Source organism: Schistocerca piceifrons, chromosome X (genome assembly GCF_021461385.2).
Source record: "Schistocerca piceifrons isolate TAMUIC-IGC-003096 chromosome X, iqSchPice1.1, whole genome shotgun sequence".
Classification (NCBI taxonomy): domain Eukaryota; kingdom Metazoa; phylum Arthropoda; class Insecta; order Orthoptera; family Acrididae; genus Schistocerca; species Schistocerca piceifrons.
The window spans coordinates 212594318-212608499 of record NC_060149.1 but is presented as its reverse complement, the minus strand read 5'-3'; the positions used below and the strand labels follow the sequence as shown (position 1 = coordinate 212608499).

Genomic DNA, 14182 nt, shown 5'->3' with positions numbered 1-14182 from the left:
AGTGTGCGCTGATATGAAACTTCCTGGCAGATTAAAACTGTGTGCCCGACCGAGACTCGAACTCAGGACCTTTGCCTTTCGCGGGCAAGTGCTCTACCAACTGAGCTACCGAAGCACGACTCACGCCCGGTACTCACAGCTTTACTTCTGCCAGTACCTCGTCTCCTACCTTCCAAACTTTACAGAAGCTCTCCTGCGAACCTTGCAGAACTAGCACTCCTGAAAGAAAGGATATTGCGGAGACATGGCTTAGCCACAGCCTGGGGGATGTTTCCAGAATGAGATTTTCACTCTGCAGCGGAGTGTGCGCTGATATGAAACTTCCTGGCAGATTAAAACTGTGTGCCCGACCGAGACTCGAACTCGGGACCTTTGCCTTTCGCGGGCAAGTGCTCTACCAACTGAGCTACCGAAGCACGACTCACGCCCGGTACTCACAGCTTTACTTCTGCCAGTACCTCGTCTCCTACCTTCCAAACTTTACAGAAGCTCTCCTGCGAACCTTGCAGAACTAGCACTCCTGAAAGAAAGGATATTGCGGAGACATGGCTTAGCCACAGCCTGGGGGATGTTTCCAGAATGAGATTTTCACTCTGCAGCGGAGTGTGCGCTGATATGAAACTTCCTGGCAGATTAAAACTGTGTGCCCGTCCGAGACTCGAACTCGGGACCTTTGCCTTTCGCGGGCAAGTGCTCTACCAACTGAGCTACCGAAGCACGACTCACGCCCGGTACTCACAGCTTTACTTCTGCCAGTACCTCGTCTCCTACCTTCCAAACTTTACAGAAGCTCTCCTGCGAACCTTGCAGAACTAGCACTCCTGAAAGAAAGGATATTGCGGAGACATGGCTTAGCCACAGCCTGGGGGATGTTTCCAGAATGAGATTTTCACTCTGCAGCGGAGTGTGCGCTGATATGAAACTTCCTGGCAGATTAAAACTGTGTGCCCGACCGAGACTCGAACTCGGGACCTTTGCCTTTCGCGGGCAAGTGCTCTACCAACTGAGCTACCGAAGCACGACTCACGCCCGGTACTCACAGCTTTACTTCTGCCAGTACCTCGTCTCCTACCTTCCAAACTTTACAGAAGCTCTCCTGCGAACCTTGCAGAACTAGCACTCCTGAAAGAAAGGATATTGCGGAGACATGGCTTAGCCACAGCCTGGGGGATGTTTTCAGAATGAGATTTTCACTCTGCAGCGGAGTGTGCGCTGATATGAAACTTCCTGGCAGATTAAAACTGTGTGCCCGACCGAGACTCGAACTCGGGACCTTTGCCTTTCGCGGGCAAGTGCTCTACCAACTGAGCTACCGAAGCACGACTCACGCCCGGTACTCACAGCTTTACTTCTGCCAGTACCTCGTCTCCTACCTTCCAAACTTTACAGAAGCTCTCCTGCGAACCTTGCAGAACTAGCACTCCTGAAAGAAAGGATATTGCGGAGACATGGCTTAGCCACAGCCTGGGGGATGTTTCCAGAATGAGATTTTCACTCTGCAGCGGAGTGTGCGCTGATATGAAACTTCCTGGCAGATTAAAACTGTGTGCCCGACCGAGACTCGAACTCGGGACCTTTGCCTTTCGCGGGCAAGTGCTCTACCAACTGAGCTACCGAAGCACGACTCACGCCCGGTACTCACAGCTTTACTTCTGCCAGTACCTCGTCTCCTACCTTCCAAACTTTACAGAAGCTCTCCTGCGAACCTTGCAGAACTAGCACTCCTGAAAGAAAGGATATTGCGGAGACATGGCTTAGCCACAGCCTGGGGGATGTTTCCAGAATGAGATTTTCACTCTGCAGCGGAGTGTGCGCTGATATGAAACTTCCTGGCAGATTAAAACTGTGTGCCCGACCGAGACTCGAACTCGGGACCTTTGCCTTTCGCGGGCAAGTGCTCTACCAACTGAGCTACCGAAGCACGACTCACGCCCGGTACTCACAGCTTTACTTCTGCCAGTACCTCGTCTCCTACCTTCCAAACTTTACAGAAGCTCTCCTGCGAACCTTGCAGAACTAGCACTCCTGAAAGAAAGGATATTGCGGAGACATGGCTTAGCCACAGCCTGGGGGATGTTTCCAGAATGAGATTTTCACTCTGCAGCGGAGTGTGCGCTGATATGAAACTTCCTGGCAGATTAAAACTGTGTGCCCGGCCGAGACTCGAACTCGGGACCTTTGCCTTTCGCGGGCAAGTGCTCTACCAACTGAGCTACCGAAGCACGACTCACGCCCGGTACTCACAGCTTTACTTCTGCCGGTACCTCGTCTCCTACCTTCCAAACTTTACAGAAGCTCTCCTGCGAACCTTGCAGAACTAGCACTCCTGAAAGAAAGGATATTGCGGAGACATGGTTAGCCACAGCCTGGGGGATGTTTCCAGAATGAGATTTTCACTCTGCAGCGGAGTGTGCGCTGATATGAAACTTCCTGGCAGATTAAAACTGTGTGCCCGACCGAGACTCGAACTCGGGACCTTTGCCTTTCGCTGGCAAGTGCTCTACCAACTGAGCTACCGAAGCACGACTCACGCCCGGTACTCACAGCTTTACTTCTGCCAGTACCTCGTCTCCTACCTTCCAAACTTTACAGAAGCTCTCCTGCGAACCTTGCAGAACTAGCACTCCTGAAAGAAAGGATATTGCGGAGACATGGCTTAGCCACAGCCTGGGGGATGTTTCCAGAATGAGATTTTCACTCTGCAGCGGAGTGTGCGCTGATATGAAACTTCCTGGCAGATTAAAACTGTGTGCCCGTCCGAGACTCGAACTCGGGACCTTTGCCTTTCGCGGGCAAGTGCTCTACCAACTGAGCTACCGAAGCACGACTCACGCCCGGTACTCACAGCTTTACTTCTGCCAGTACCTCGTCTCCTACCTTCCAAACTTTACAGAAGCTCTCCTGCGAACCTTGCAGAACTAGCACTCCTGAAAGAAAGGATATTGCGGAGACATGGCTTAGCCACAGCCTGGGGGATGTTTCCAGAATGAGATTTTCACTCTGCAGCGGAGTGTGCGCTGATATGAAACTTCCTGGCAGATTAAAACTGTGTGCCCGACCGAGACTCGAACTCGGGACCTTTGCCTTTCGCGGGCAAGTGCTCTACCAACTGAGCTACCGAAGCACGACTCACGCCCGGTACTCACAGCTTTACTTCTGCCAGTACCTCGTCTCCTGCCTTCCAAACTTTCAGGAAGCTCTCCTGCGAACCTTGCAGAACTAGCACTCCTGAAAGAAAGGATATTGCGGAGACATGGCTTAGCCACAGCCTGGGGGATGTTTCCAGAATGAGATTTTCACTCTGCAGCGGAGTGTGCGCTGATATGAAACTTCCTGGCAGATTAAAACTGTGTGCCCGACCGAGACTCGAACTCGGGACCTTTGCCTTTCGCGGGCAAGTGCTCTACCAACTGAGCTACCGAAGCACGACTCACGCCCGGTACTCACAGCTTTACTTCTGCCAGTACCTCGTCTCCTACCTTCCAAACTTTACAGAAGCTCTCCTGCGAACCTTGCAGAACTAGCACTCCTGAAAGAAAGGATATTGCGGAGACATGGCTTAGCCACAGCCTGGGGGATGTTTCCAGAATGAGATTTTCACTCTGCAGCGGAGTGTGCGCTGATATGAAACTTCCTGGCAGATTAAAACTGTGTGCCCGACCGAGACTCGAACTCGGGACCTTTGCCTTTCGCGGGCAAGTGCTCTACCAACTGAGCTACCGAAGCACGACTCACGCCCGGTACTCACAGCTTTACTTCTGCCAGTACCTCGTCTCCTACCTTCCAAACTTTACAGAAGCTCTCCTGCGAACCTTGCAGAACTAGCACTCCTGAAAGAAAGGATATTGCGGAGACATGGCTTAGCCACAGCCTGGGGGATGTTTCCAGAATGAGATTTTCACTCTGCAGCGGAGTGTGCGCTGATATGAAACTTCCTGGCAGATTAAAACTGTGTGCCCGACCGAGACTCGAAATCGGGACCTTTGCCTTTCGCGGGCAAGTGCTCTACCAACTGAGCTACCGAAGCACGACTCACGCCCGGTACTCACAGCTTTACTTCTGCCAGTACCTCGTCTCCTACCTTCCAAACTTTACAGAAGCTCTCCTGCGAACCTTGCAGAACTAGCACTCCTGAAAGAAAGGATATTGCGGAGACATGGCTTAGCCGCAGCCTGGGGGATGTTTCCAGAATGAGATTTTCACTCTGCAGCGGAGTGTGCGCTGATATGAAACTTCCTGGCAGATTAAAACTGTGTGCCCGACCGAGACTCGAACTCGGGACCTTTGCCTTTCGCGGGCAAGTGCTCTACCAACTGAGCTACCGAAGCACGACTCACGCCCGGTACTCACAGCTTTACTTCTGCCAGTACCTCGTCTCCTACCTTCCAAACTTTACAGAAGCTCTCCTGCGAACCTTGCAGAACTAGCACTCCTGAAAGAAAGGATATTGCGGAGACATGGCTTAGCCACAGCCTGGGGGATGTTTCCAGAATGAGATTTTCACTCTGCAGCGGAGTGTGCGCTGATATGAAACTTCCTGGCAGATTAAAACTGTGTGCCCGACCGAGACTCGAACTCGGGACCTTTGCCTTTCGCGGGCAAGTGCTCTACCAACTGAGCTACCGAAGCACGACTCACGCCCGGTACTCACAGCTTTACTTCTGCCAGTACCTCGTCTCCTACCTTCCAAACTTTACAGAAGCTCTCCTGCGAACCTTGCAGAACTAGCACTCCTGAAAGAAAGGATATTGCGGAGACATGGCTTAGCCACAGCCTGGGGGATGTTTCCAGAATGAGATTTTCACTCTGCAGCGGAGTGTGCGCTGATATGAAACTTCCTGGCAGATTAAAACTGTGTGCCCGACCGAGACTCGAAATCGGGACCTTTGCCTTTCGCTGGCAAGTGCTCTACCAACTGAGCTACCGAAGCACGACTCACGCCCGGTACTCACAGCTTTACTTCTGCCAGTACCTCGTCTCCTGCCTTCCAAACTTTCAGGAAGCTCTCCTGCGAACCTTGCAGAACTAGCACTCCTGAAAGAAAGGATATTGCGGAGACATGGCTTAGCCACAGCCTGGGGGATGTTTCCAGAATGAGATTTTCACTCTGCAGCGGAGTGTGCGCTGATATGAAACTTCCTGGCAGATTAAAACTGTGTGCCCGACCGAGACTCGAACTCGGGACCTTTGCCTTTCGCGGGCAAGTGCTCTACCAACTGAGCTACCGAAGCACGACTCACGCCCGGTACTCACAGCTTTACTTCTGCCAGTACCTCGTCTCCTACCTTCCAAACTTTACAGAAGCTCTCCTGCGAACCTTGCAGAACTAGCACTCCTGAAAGAAAGGATATTGCGGAGACATGGCTTAGCCACAGCCTGGGGGATGTTTCCAGAATGAGATTTTCACTCTGCAGCGGAGTGTGCGCTGATATGAAACTTCCTGGCAGATTAAAACTGTGTGCCCGACCGAGACTCGAACTCGGGACCTTTGCCTTTCGCGGGCAAGTGCTCTACCAACTGAGCTACCGAAGCACGACTCACGCCCGGTACTCACAGCTTTACTTCTGCCAGTACCTCGTCTCCTGCCTTCCAAACTTTCAGGAAGCTCTCCTGCGAACCTTGCAGAACTAGCACTCCTGAAAGAAAGGATATTGCGGAGACATGGCTTAGCCACAGCCTGGGGGATGTTTCCAGAATGAGATTTTCACTCTGCAGCGGAGTGTGCGCTGATATGAAACTTCCTGGCAGATTAAAACTGTGTGCCCGACCGAGACTCGAACTCGGGACCTTTGCCTTTCGCGGGCAAGTGCTCTACCAACTGAGCTACCGAAGCACGACTCACGCCCGGTACTCACAGCTTTACTTCTGCCAGTACCTCGTCTCCTACCTTCCAAACTTTACAGAAGCTCTCCTGCGAACCTTGCAGAACTAGCACTCCTGAAAGAAAGGATATTGCGGAGACATGGCTTAGCCACAGCCTGGGGGATGTTTCCAGAATGAGATTTTCACTCTGCAGCGGAGTGTGCGCTGATATGAAACTTCCTGGCAGATTAAAACTGTGTGCCCGACCGAGACTCGAACTCGGGACCTTTGCCTTTCGCGGGCAAGTGCTCTACCAACTGAGCTACCGAAGCACGACTCACGCCCGGTACTCACAGCTTTACTTCTGCCAGTACCTCGTCTCCTACCTTCCAAACTTTACAGAAGCTCTCCTGCGAACCTTGCAGAACTAGCACTCCTGAAAGAAAGGATATTGCGGAGACATGGCTTAGCCACAGCCTGGGGGATGTTTCCAGAATGAGATTTTCACTCTGCAGCGGAGTGTGCGCTGATATGAAACTTCCTGGCAGATTAAAACTGTGTGCCCGACCGAGACTCGAAATCGGGACCTTTGCCTTTCGCGGGCAAGTGCTCTACCAACTGAGCTACCGAAGCACGACTCACGCCCGGTACTCACAGCTTTACTTCTGCCAGTACCTCGTCTCCTACCTTCCAAACTTTACAGAAGCTCTCCTGCGACCCTTGCAGAACTAGCACTCCTGAAAGAAAGGATATTGCGGAGACATGGCTTAGCCGCAGCCTGGGGGATGTTTCCAGAATGAGATTTTCACTCTGCAGCGGAGTGTGCGCTGATATGAAACTTCCTGGCAGATTAAAACTGTGTGCCCGACCGAGACTCGAACTCGGGACCTTTGCCTTTCGCGGGCAAGTGCTCTACCAACTGAGCTACCGAAGCACGACTCACGCCCGGTACTCACAGCTTTACTTCTGCCAGTACCTCGTCTCCTACCTTCCAAACTTTACAGAAGCTCTCCTGCGAACCTTGCAGAACTAGCACTCCTGAAAGAAAGGATATTGCGGAGACATGGCTTAGCCACAGCCTGGGGGATGTTTCCAGAATGAGATTTTCACTCTGCAGCGGAGTGTGCGCTGATATGAAACTTCCTGGCAGATTAAAACTGTGTGCCCGACCGAGACTCGAACTCGGGACCTTTGCCTTGCGCGGGCAAGTGCTCTACCAACTGAGCTACCGAAGCACGACTCACGCCCGGTACTCACAGCTTTACTTCTGCCAGTACCTCGTCTCCTACCTTCCAAACTTTACAGAAGCTCTCCTGCGAACCTTGCAGAACTAGCACTCCTGAAAGAAAGGATATTGCGGAGACATGGTTAGCCACAGCCTGGGGGATGTTTCCAGAATGAGATTTTCACTCTGCAGCGGAGTGTGCGCTGATATGAAACTTCCTGGCAGATTAAAACTGTGTGCCCGACCGAGACTCGAACTCGGGACCTTTGCCTTTCGCGGGCAAGTGCTCTACCAACTGAGCTACCGAAGCACGACTCACGCCCGGTACTCACAGCTTTACTTCTGCCAGTACCTCGTCTCCTACCTTCCAAACTTTACAGAAGCTCTCCTGCGAACCTTGCAGAACTAGCACTCCTGAAAGAAAGGATATTGCGGAGACATGGCTTAGCCACAGCCTGGGGGATGTTTCCAGAATGAGATTTTCACTCTGCAGCGGAGTGTGCGCTGATATGAAACTTCCTGGCAGATTAAAACTGTGTGCCCGACCGAGACTCGAACTCGGGACCTTTGCCTTTCGCGGGCAAGTGCTCTACCAACTGAGCTACCGAAGCACGACTCACGCCCGGTACTCACAGCTTTACTTCTGCCAGTACCTCGTCTCCTACCTTCCAAACTTTACAGAAGCTCTCCTGCGAACCTTGCAGAACTAGCACTCCTGAAAGAAAGGATATTGCGGAGACATGGCTTAGCCGCAGCCTGGGGGATGTTTCCAGAATGAGATTTTCACTCTGCAGCGGAGTGTGCGGTGATATGAAACTTCCTGGCAGATTAAAACTGTGTGCCCGACCGAGACTCGAACTCGGGACCTTTGCCTTTCGCGGGCAACTGCTCTACCAACTGAGCTACCGAAGCACGACTCACGCCCGGTACTCACAGCTTTACTTCTGCCAGTACCTCGTCTCCTACCTTCCAAACTTTACAGAAGCTCTCCTGCGAACCTTGCAGAACTAGCACTCCTGAAAGAAAGGATATTGCGGAGACATGGCTTAGCCACAGCCTGGGGGATGTTTCCAGAATGAGATTTTCACTCTGCAGCGGAGTGTGCGCTGATATGAAACTTCCTGGCAGATTAAAACTGTGTGCCCGACCGAGACTCGAACTCGGGACCTTTGCCTTTCGCGGGCAAGTGCTCTACCAACTGAGCTACCGAAGCACGACTCACGCCCGGTACTCACAGCTTTACTTCTGCCAGTACCTCGTCTCCTACCTTCCAAACTTTACAGAAGCTCTCCTGCGAACCTTGCAGAACTAGCACTCCTGAAAGAAAGGATATTGCGGAGACATGGCTTAGCCACAGCCTGGGGGATGTTTCCAGAATGAGATTTTCACTCTGCAGCGGAGTGTGCGCTGATATGAAACTTCCTGGCAGATTAAAACTGTGTGCCCGACCGAGACTCGAACTCGGGACCTTTGCCTTTCGCGGGCAAGTGCTCTACCAACTGAGCTACCGAAGCACGACTCACGCCCGGTACTCACAGCTTTACTTCTGCCAGTACCTCGTCTCCTACCTTCCAAACTTTACAGAAGCTCTCCTGCGAACCTTGCAGAACTAGCACTCCTGAAAGAAAGGATATTGCGGAGACATGGCTTAGCCACAGCCTGGGGGATGTTTCCAGAATGAGATTTTCACTCTGCAGCGGAGTGTGCGCTGATATGAAACTTCCTGGCAGATTAAAACTGTGTGCCCGACCGAGACTCGAACTCGGGACCTTTGCCTTTCGCGGGCAAGTGCTCTACCAACTGAGCTACCGAAGCACGACTCACGCCCGGTACTCACAGCTTTACTTCTGCCAGTACCTCGTCTCCTACCTTCCAAACTTTACAGAAGCTCTCCTGCGAACCTTGCAGAACTAGCACTCCTGAAAGAAAGGATATTGCGGAGACATGGCTTAGCCACAGCCTGGGGGATGTTTCCAGAATGAGATTTTCACTCTGCAGCGGAGTGTGCGCTGATATGAAACTTCCTGGCAGATTAAAACTGTGTGCCCGACCGAGACTCGAAATCGGGACCTTTGCCTTTCGCTGGCAAGTGCTCTACCAACTGAGCTACCGAAGCACGACTCACGCCCGGTACTCACAGCTTTACTTCTGCCAGTACCTCGTCTCCTGCCTTCCAAACTTTCAGGAAGCTCTTCTGCGAACCTTGCAGAACTAGCACTCCTGAAAGAAAGGATATTGCGGAGACATGGCTTAGCCACAGCCTGGGGGATGTTTCCAGAATGAGATTTTCACTCTGCAGCGGAGTGTGCGCTGATATGAAACTTCCTGGCAGATTAAAACTGTGTGCCCGACCGAGACTCGAACTCGGGACCTTTGCCTTTCGCGGGCAAGTGCTCTACCAACTGAGCTACCGAAGCACGACTCACGCCCGGTACTCACAGCTTTACTTCTGCCAGTACCTCGTCTCCTACCTTCCAAACTTTACAGAAGCTCTCCTGCGAACCTTGCAGAACTAGCACTCCTGAAAGAAAGGATATTGCGGAGACATGGCTTAGCCACAGCCTGGGGGATGTTTCCAGAATGAGATTTTCACTCTGCAGCGGAGTGTGCGCTGATATGAAACTTCCTGGCAGATTAAAACTGTGTGCCCGACCGAGACTCGAACTCGGGACCTTTGCCTTTCGCGGGCAAGTGCTCTACCAACTGAGCTACCGAAGCACGACTCACGCCCGGTACTCACAGCTTTACTTCTGCCAGTACCTCGTCTCCTGCCTTCCAAACTTTCAGGAAGCTCTCCTGCGAACCTTGCAGAACTAGCACTCCTGAAAGAAAGGATATTGCGGAGACATGGCTTAGCCACAGCCTGGGGGATGTTTCCAGAATGAGATTTTCACTCTGCAGCGGAGTGTGCGCTGATATGAAACTTCCTGGCAGATTAAAACTGTGTGCCCGACCGAGACTCGAACTCGGGACCTTTGCCTTTCGCGGGCAAGTGCTCTACCAACTGAGCTACCGAAGCACGACTCACGCCCGGTACTCACAGCTTTACTTCTGCCAGTACCTCGTCTCCTACCTTCCAAACTTTACAGAAGCTCTCCTGCGAACCTTGCAGAACTAGCACTCCTGAAAGAAAGGATATTGCGGAGACATGGCTTAGCCACAGCCTGGGGGATGTTTCCAGAATGAGATTTTCACTCTGCAGCGGAGTGTGCGCTGATATGAAACTTCCTGGCAGATTAAAACTGTGTGCCCGACCGAGACTCGAACTCGGGACCTTTGCCTTTCGCGGGCAAGTGCTCTACCAACTGAGCTACCGAAGCACGACTCACGCCCGGTACTCACAGCTTTACTTCTGCCAGTACCTCGTCTCCTACCTTCCAAACTTTACAGAAGCTCTCCTGCGAACCTTGCAGAACTAGCACTCCTGAAAGAAAGGATATTGCGGAGACATGGCTTAGCCACAGCCTGGGGGATGTTTCCAGAATGAGATTTTCACTCTGCAGCGGAGTGTGCGCTGATATGAAACTTCCTGGCAGATTAAAACTGTGTGCCCGACCGAGACTCGAAATCGGGACCTTTGCCTTTCGCGGGCAAGTGCTCTACCAACTGAGCTACCGAAGCACGACTCACGCCCGGTACTCACAGCTTTACTTCTGCCAGTACCTCGTCTCCTACCTTCCAAACTTTACAGAAGCTCTCCTGCGACCCTTGCAGAACTAGCACTCCTGAAAGAAAGGATATTGCGGAGACATGGCTTAGCCGCAGCCTGGGGGATGTTTCCAGAATGAGATTTTCACTCTGCAGCGGAGTGTGCGCTGATATGAAACTTCCTGGCAGATTAAAACTGTGTGCCCGACCGAGACTCGAACTCGGGACCTTTGCCTTTCGCGGGCAAGTGCTCTACCAACTGAGCTACCGAAGCACGACTCACGCCCGGTACTCACAGCTTTACTTCTGCCAGTACCTCGTCTCCTACCTTCCAAACTTTACAGAAGCTCTCCTGCGAACCTTGCAGAACTAGCACTCCTGAAAGAAAGGATATTGCGGAGACATGGCTTAGCCACAGCCTGGGGGATGTTTCCAGAATGAGATTTTCACTCTGCAGCGGAGTGTGCGCTGATATGAAACTTCCTGGCAGATTAAAACTGTGTGCCCGACCGAGACTCGAACTCGGGACCTTTGCCTTGCGCGGGCAAGTGCTCTACCAACTGAGCTACCGAAGCACGACTCACGCCCGGTACTCACAGCTTTACTTCTGCCAGTACCTCGTCTCCTACCTTCCAAACTTTACAGAAGCTCTCCTGCGAACCTTGCAGAACTAGCACTCCTGAAAGAAAGGATATTGCGGAGACATGGTTAGCCACAGCCTGGGGGATGTTTCCAGAATGAGATTTTCACTCTGCAGCGGAGTGTGCGCTGATATGAAACTTCCTGGCAGATTAAAACTGTGTGCCCGACCGAGACTCGAACTCGGGACCTTTGCCTTTCGCGGGCAAGTGCTCTACCAACTGAGCTACCGAAGCACGACTCACGCCCGGTACTCACAGCTTTACTTCTGCCAGTACCTCGTCTCCTACCTTCCAAACTTTACAGAAGCTCTCCTGCGAACCTTGCAGAACTAGCACTCCTGAAAGAAAGGATATTGCGGAGACATGGCTTAGCCACAGCCTGGGGGATGTTTCCAGAATGAGATTTTCACTCTGCAGCGGAGTGTGCGCTGATATGAAACTTCCTGGCAGATTAAAACTGTGTGCCCGTCCGAGACTCGAACTCGGGACCTTTGCCTTTCGCGGGCAAGTGCTCTACCAACTGAGCTACCGAAGCACGACTCACGCCCGGTACTCACAGCTTTACTTCTGCCAGTACCTCGTCTCCTACCTTCCAAACTTTACAGAAGCTCTCCTGCGAACCTTGCAGAACTAGCACTCCTGAAAGAAAGGATATTGCGGAGACATGGCTTAGCCACAGCCTGGGGGATGTTTCCAGAATGAGATTTTCACTCTGCAGCGGAGTGTGCGCTGATATGAAACTTCCTGGCAGATTAAAACTGTGTGCCCGACCGAGACTCGAACTCGGGACCTTTGCCTTTCGCGGGCAAGTGCTCTACCAACTGAGCTACCGAAGCACGACTCACGCCCGGTACTCACAGCTTTACTTCTGCCAGTACCTCGTCTCCTGCCTTCCAAACTTTCAGGAAGCTCTCCTGCGAACCTTGCAGAACTAGCACTCCTGAAAGAAAGGATATTGCGGAGACATGGCTTAGCCACAGCCTGGGGGATGTTTCCAGAATGAGATTTTCACTCTGCAGCGGAGTGTGCGCTGATATGAAACTTCCTGGCAGATTAAAACTGTGTGCCCGACCGAGACTCGAACTCGGGACCTTTGCCTTTCGCGGGCAAGTGCTCTACCAACTGAGCTACCGAAGCACGACTCACGCCCGGTACTCACAGCTTTACTTCTGCCAGTACCTCGTCTCCTACCTTCCAAACTTTACAGAAGCTCTCCTGCGAACCTTGCAGAACTAGCACTCCTGAAAGAAAGGATATTGCGGAGACATGGCTTAGCCACAGCCTGGGGGATGTTTCCAGAATGAGATTTTCACTCTGCAGCGGAGTGTGCGCTGATATGAAACTTCCTGGCAGATTAAAACTGTGTGCCCGACCGAGACTCGAACTCGGGACCTTTGCCTTTCGCGGGCAAGTGCTCTACCAACTGAGCTACCGAAGCACGACTCACGCCCGGTACTCACAGCTTTACTTCTGCCAGTACCTCGTCTCCTACCTTCCAAACTTTACAGAAGCTCTCCTGCGAACCTTGCAGAACTAGCACTCCTGAAAGAAAGGATATTGCGGAGACATGGCTTAGCCACAGCCTGGGGGATGTTTCCAGAATGAGATTTTCACTCTGCAGCGGAGTGTGCGCTGATATGAAACTTCCTGGCAGATTAAAACTGTGTGCCCGACCGAGACTCGAACTCGGGACCTTTGCCTTTCGCGGGCAAGTGCTCTACCAACTGAGCTACCGAAGCACGACTCACGCCCGGTACTCACAGCTTTACTTCTGCCAGTACCTCGTCTCCTACCTTCCAAACTTTACAGAAGCTCTCCTGCGAACCTTGCAGAACTAGCACTCCTGAAAGAAAGGATATTGCGGAGACATGGCTTAGCCACAGCCTGGGGGATGTTTCCAGAATGAGATTTTCACTCTGCAGCGGAGTGTGCGCTGATATGAAACTTCCTGGCAGATTAAAACTGTGTGCCCGGCCGAGACTCGAACTCGGGACCTTTGCCTTTCGCGGGCAAGTGCTCTACCAACTGAGCTACCGAAGCACGACTCACGCCCGGTACTCACAGCTTTACTTCTGCCAGTACCTCGTCTCCTACCTTCCAGACTTTACAGAAGCTCTCCTGCGAACCTTGCAGAACTAGCACTCCTGAAAGAAAGGATATTGCGGAGACATGGCTTAGCCACAGCCTGGGGGATGTTTCCAGAATGAGATTTTCACTCTGCAGCGGAGTGTGCGCTGATATGAAACTTCCTGGCAGATTAAAACTGTGTGCCCGACCGAGACTCGAACTCGGGACCTTTGCCTTTCGCGGGCAAGTGCTCTACCAACTGAGCTACCGAAGCACGACTCACGCCCGGTACTCTCAGCTTTACTTCTGCCAGTACCTCGTCTCCTACCTTCCAAACTTTACAGAAGCTCTCCTGCGAACCTTGCAGAACTAGCACTCCTGAAAGAAAGGATATTGCGGAGACATGGCTTAGCCACAGCCTGGGGGATGTTTCCAGAATGAGATTTTCACTCTGCAGCGGAGTGTGCGCTGATATGAAACTTCCTGGCAGATTAAAACTGTGTGCCCGACCGAAACTCGAACTCGGGACCTTTGCCTTTCGCGGGCAAGTGCTCTACCAACTGAGCTATCGAAGCACGACTCACGCCCGGTACTCACAGCTTTACTTCTGCCAGTACCTCGTCTCCTACCTTCCAAACTTTACAGAAGCTCTCCTGCGAACCTTGCAGAACTAGCACTCCTGAAAGAAAGGATATTGCGGAGACATGGCTTAGCCACAGCCTGGGGGATGTTTCCAGAATGAGATTTTCACTCTGCAGCGGAGTGTGCGCTGATATGAAACTTCCTGGCAGATTAAAAC

At 52.2% G+C, this 14182-nt stretch overlaps 5 non-coding genes across 5 annotated transcripts; all 5 read right to left on the bottom strand.

Moving 5' to 3' along the window:
- Positions 1-2148: 2148 nt before the first annotated feature.
- Trnas-cga lies at positions 2149-2223 on the bottom strand. The gene has a single exon. It is a non-coding gene; the product is annotated as a tRNA-Ser (tRNA).
- Positions 2224-6963: 4740 nt separating this feature from the next.
- On the bottom strand, positions 6964-7038 carry Trnaa-cgc. Its single transcript has one exon. It is a non-coding gene; the product is annotated as a tRNA-Ala (tRNA).
- An 827-nt stretch (positions 7039-7865) lies between these two features.
- On the bottom strand, positions 7866-7940 carry Trnas-cga. The gene has a single exon. It is a non-coding gene; the product is annotated as a tRNA-Ser (tRNA).
- A 3236-nt stretch (positions 7941-11176) lies between these two features.
- On the bottom strand, positions 11177-11251 carry Trnaa-cgc. Its single transcript has one exon. It is a non-coding gene; the product is annotated as a tRNA-Ala (tRNA).
- Positions 11252-13282: 2031 nt separating this feature from the next.
- Positions 13283-13357, bottom strand: Trnas-cga. Its single transcript has one exon. It is a non-coding gene; the product is annotated as a tRNA-Ser (tRNA).
- Positions 13358-14182: the final 825 nt, after the last annotated feature.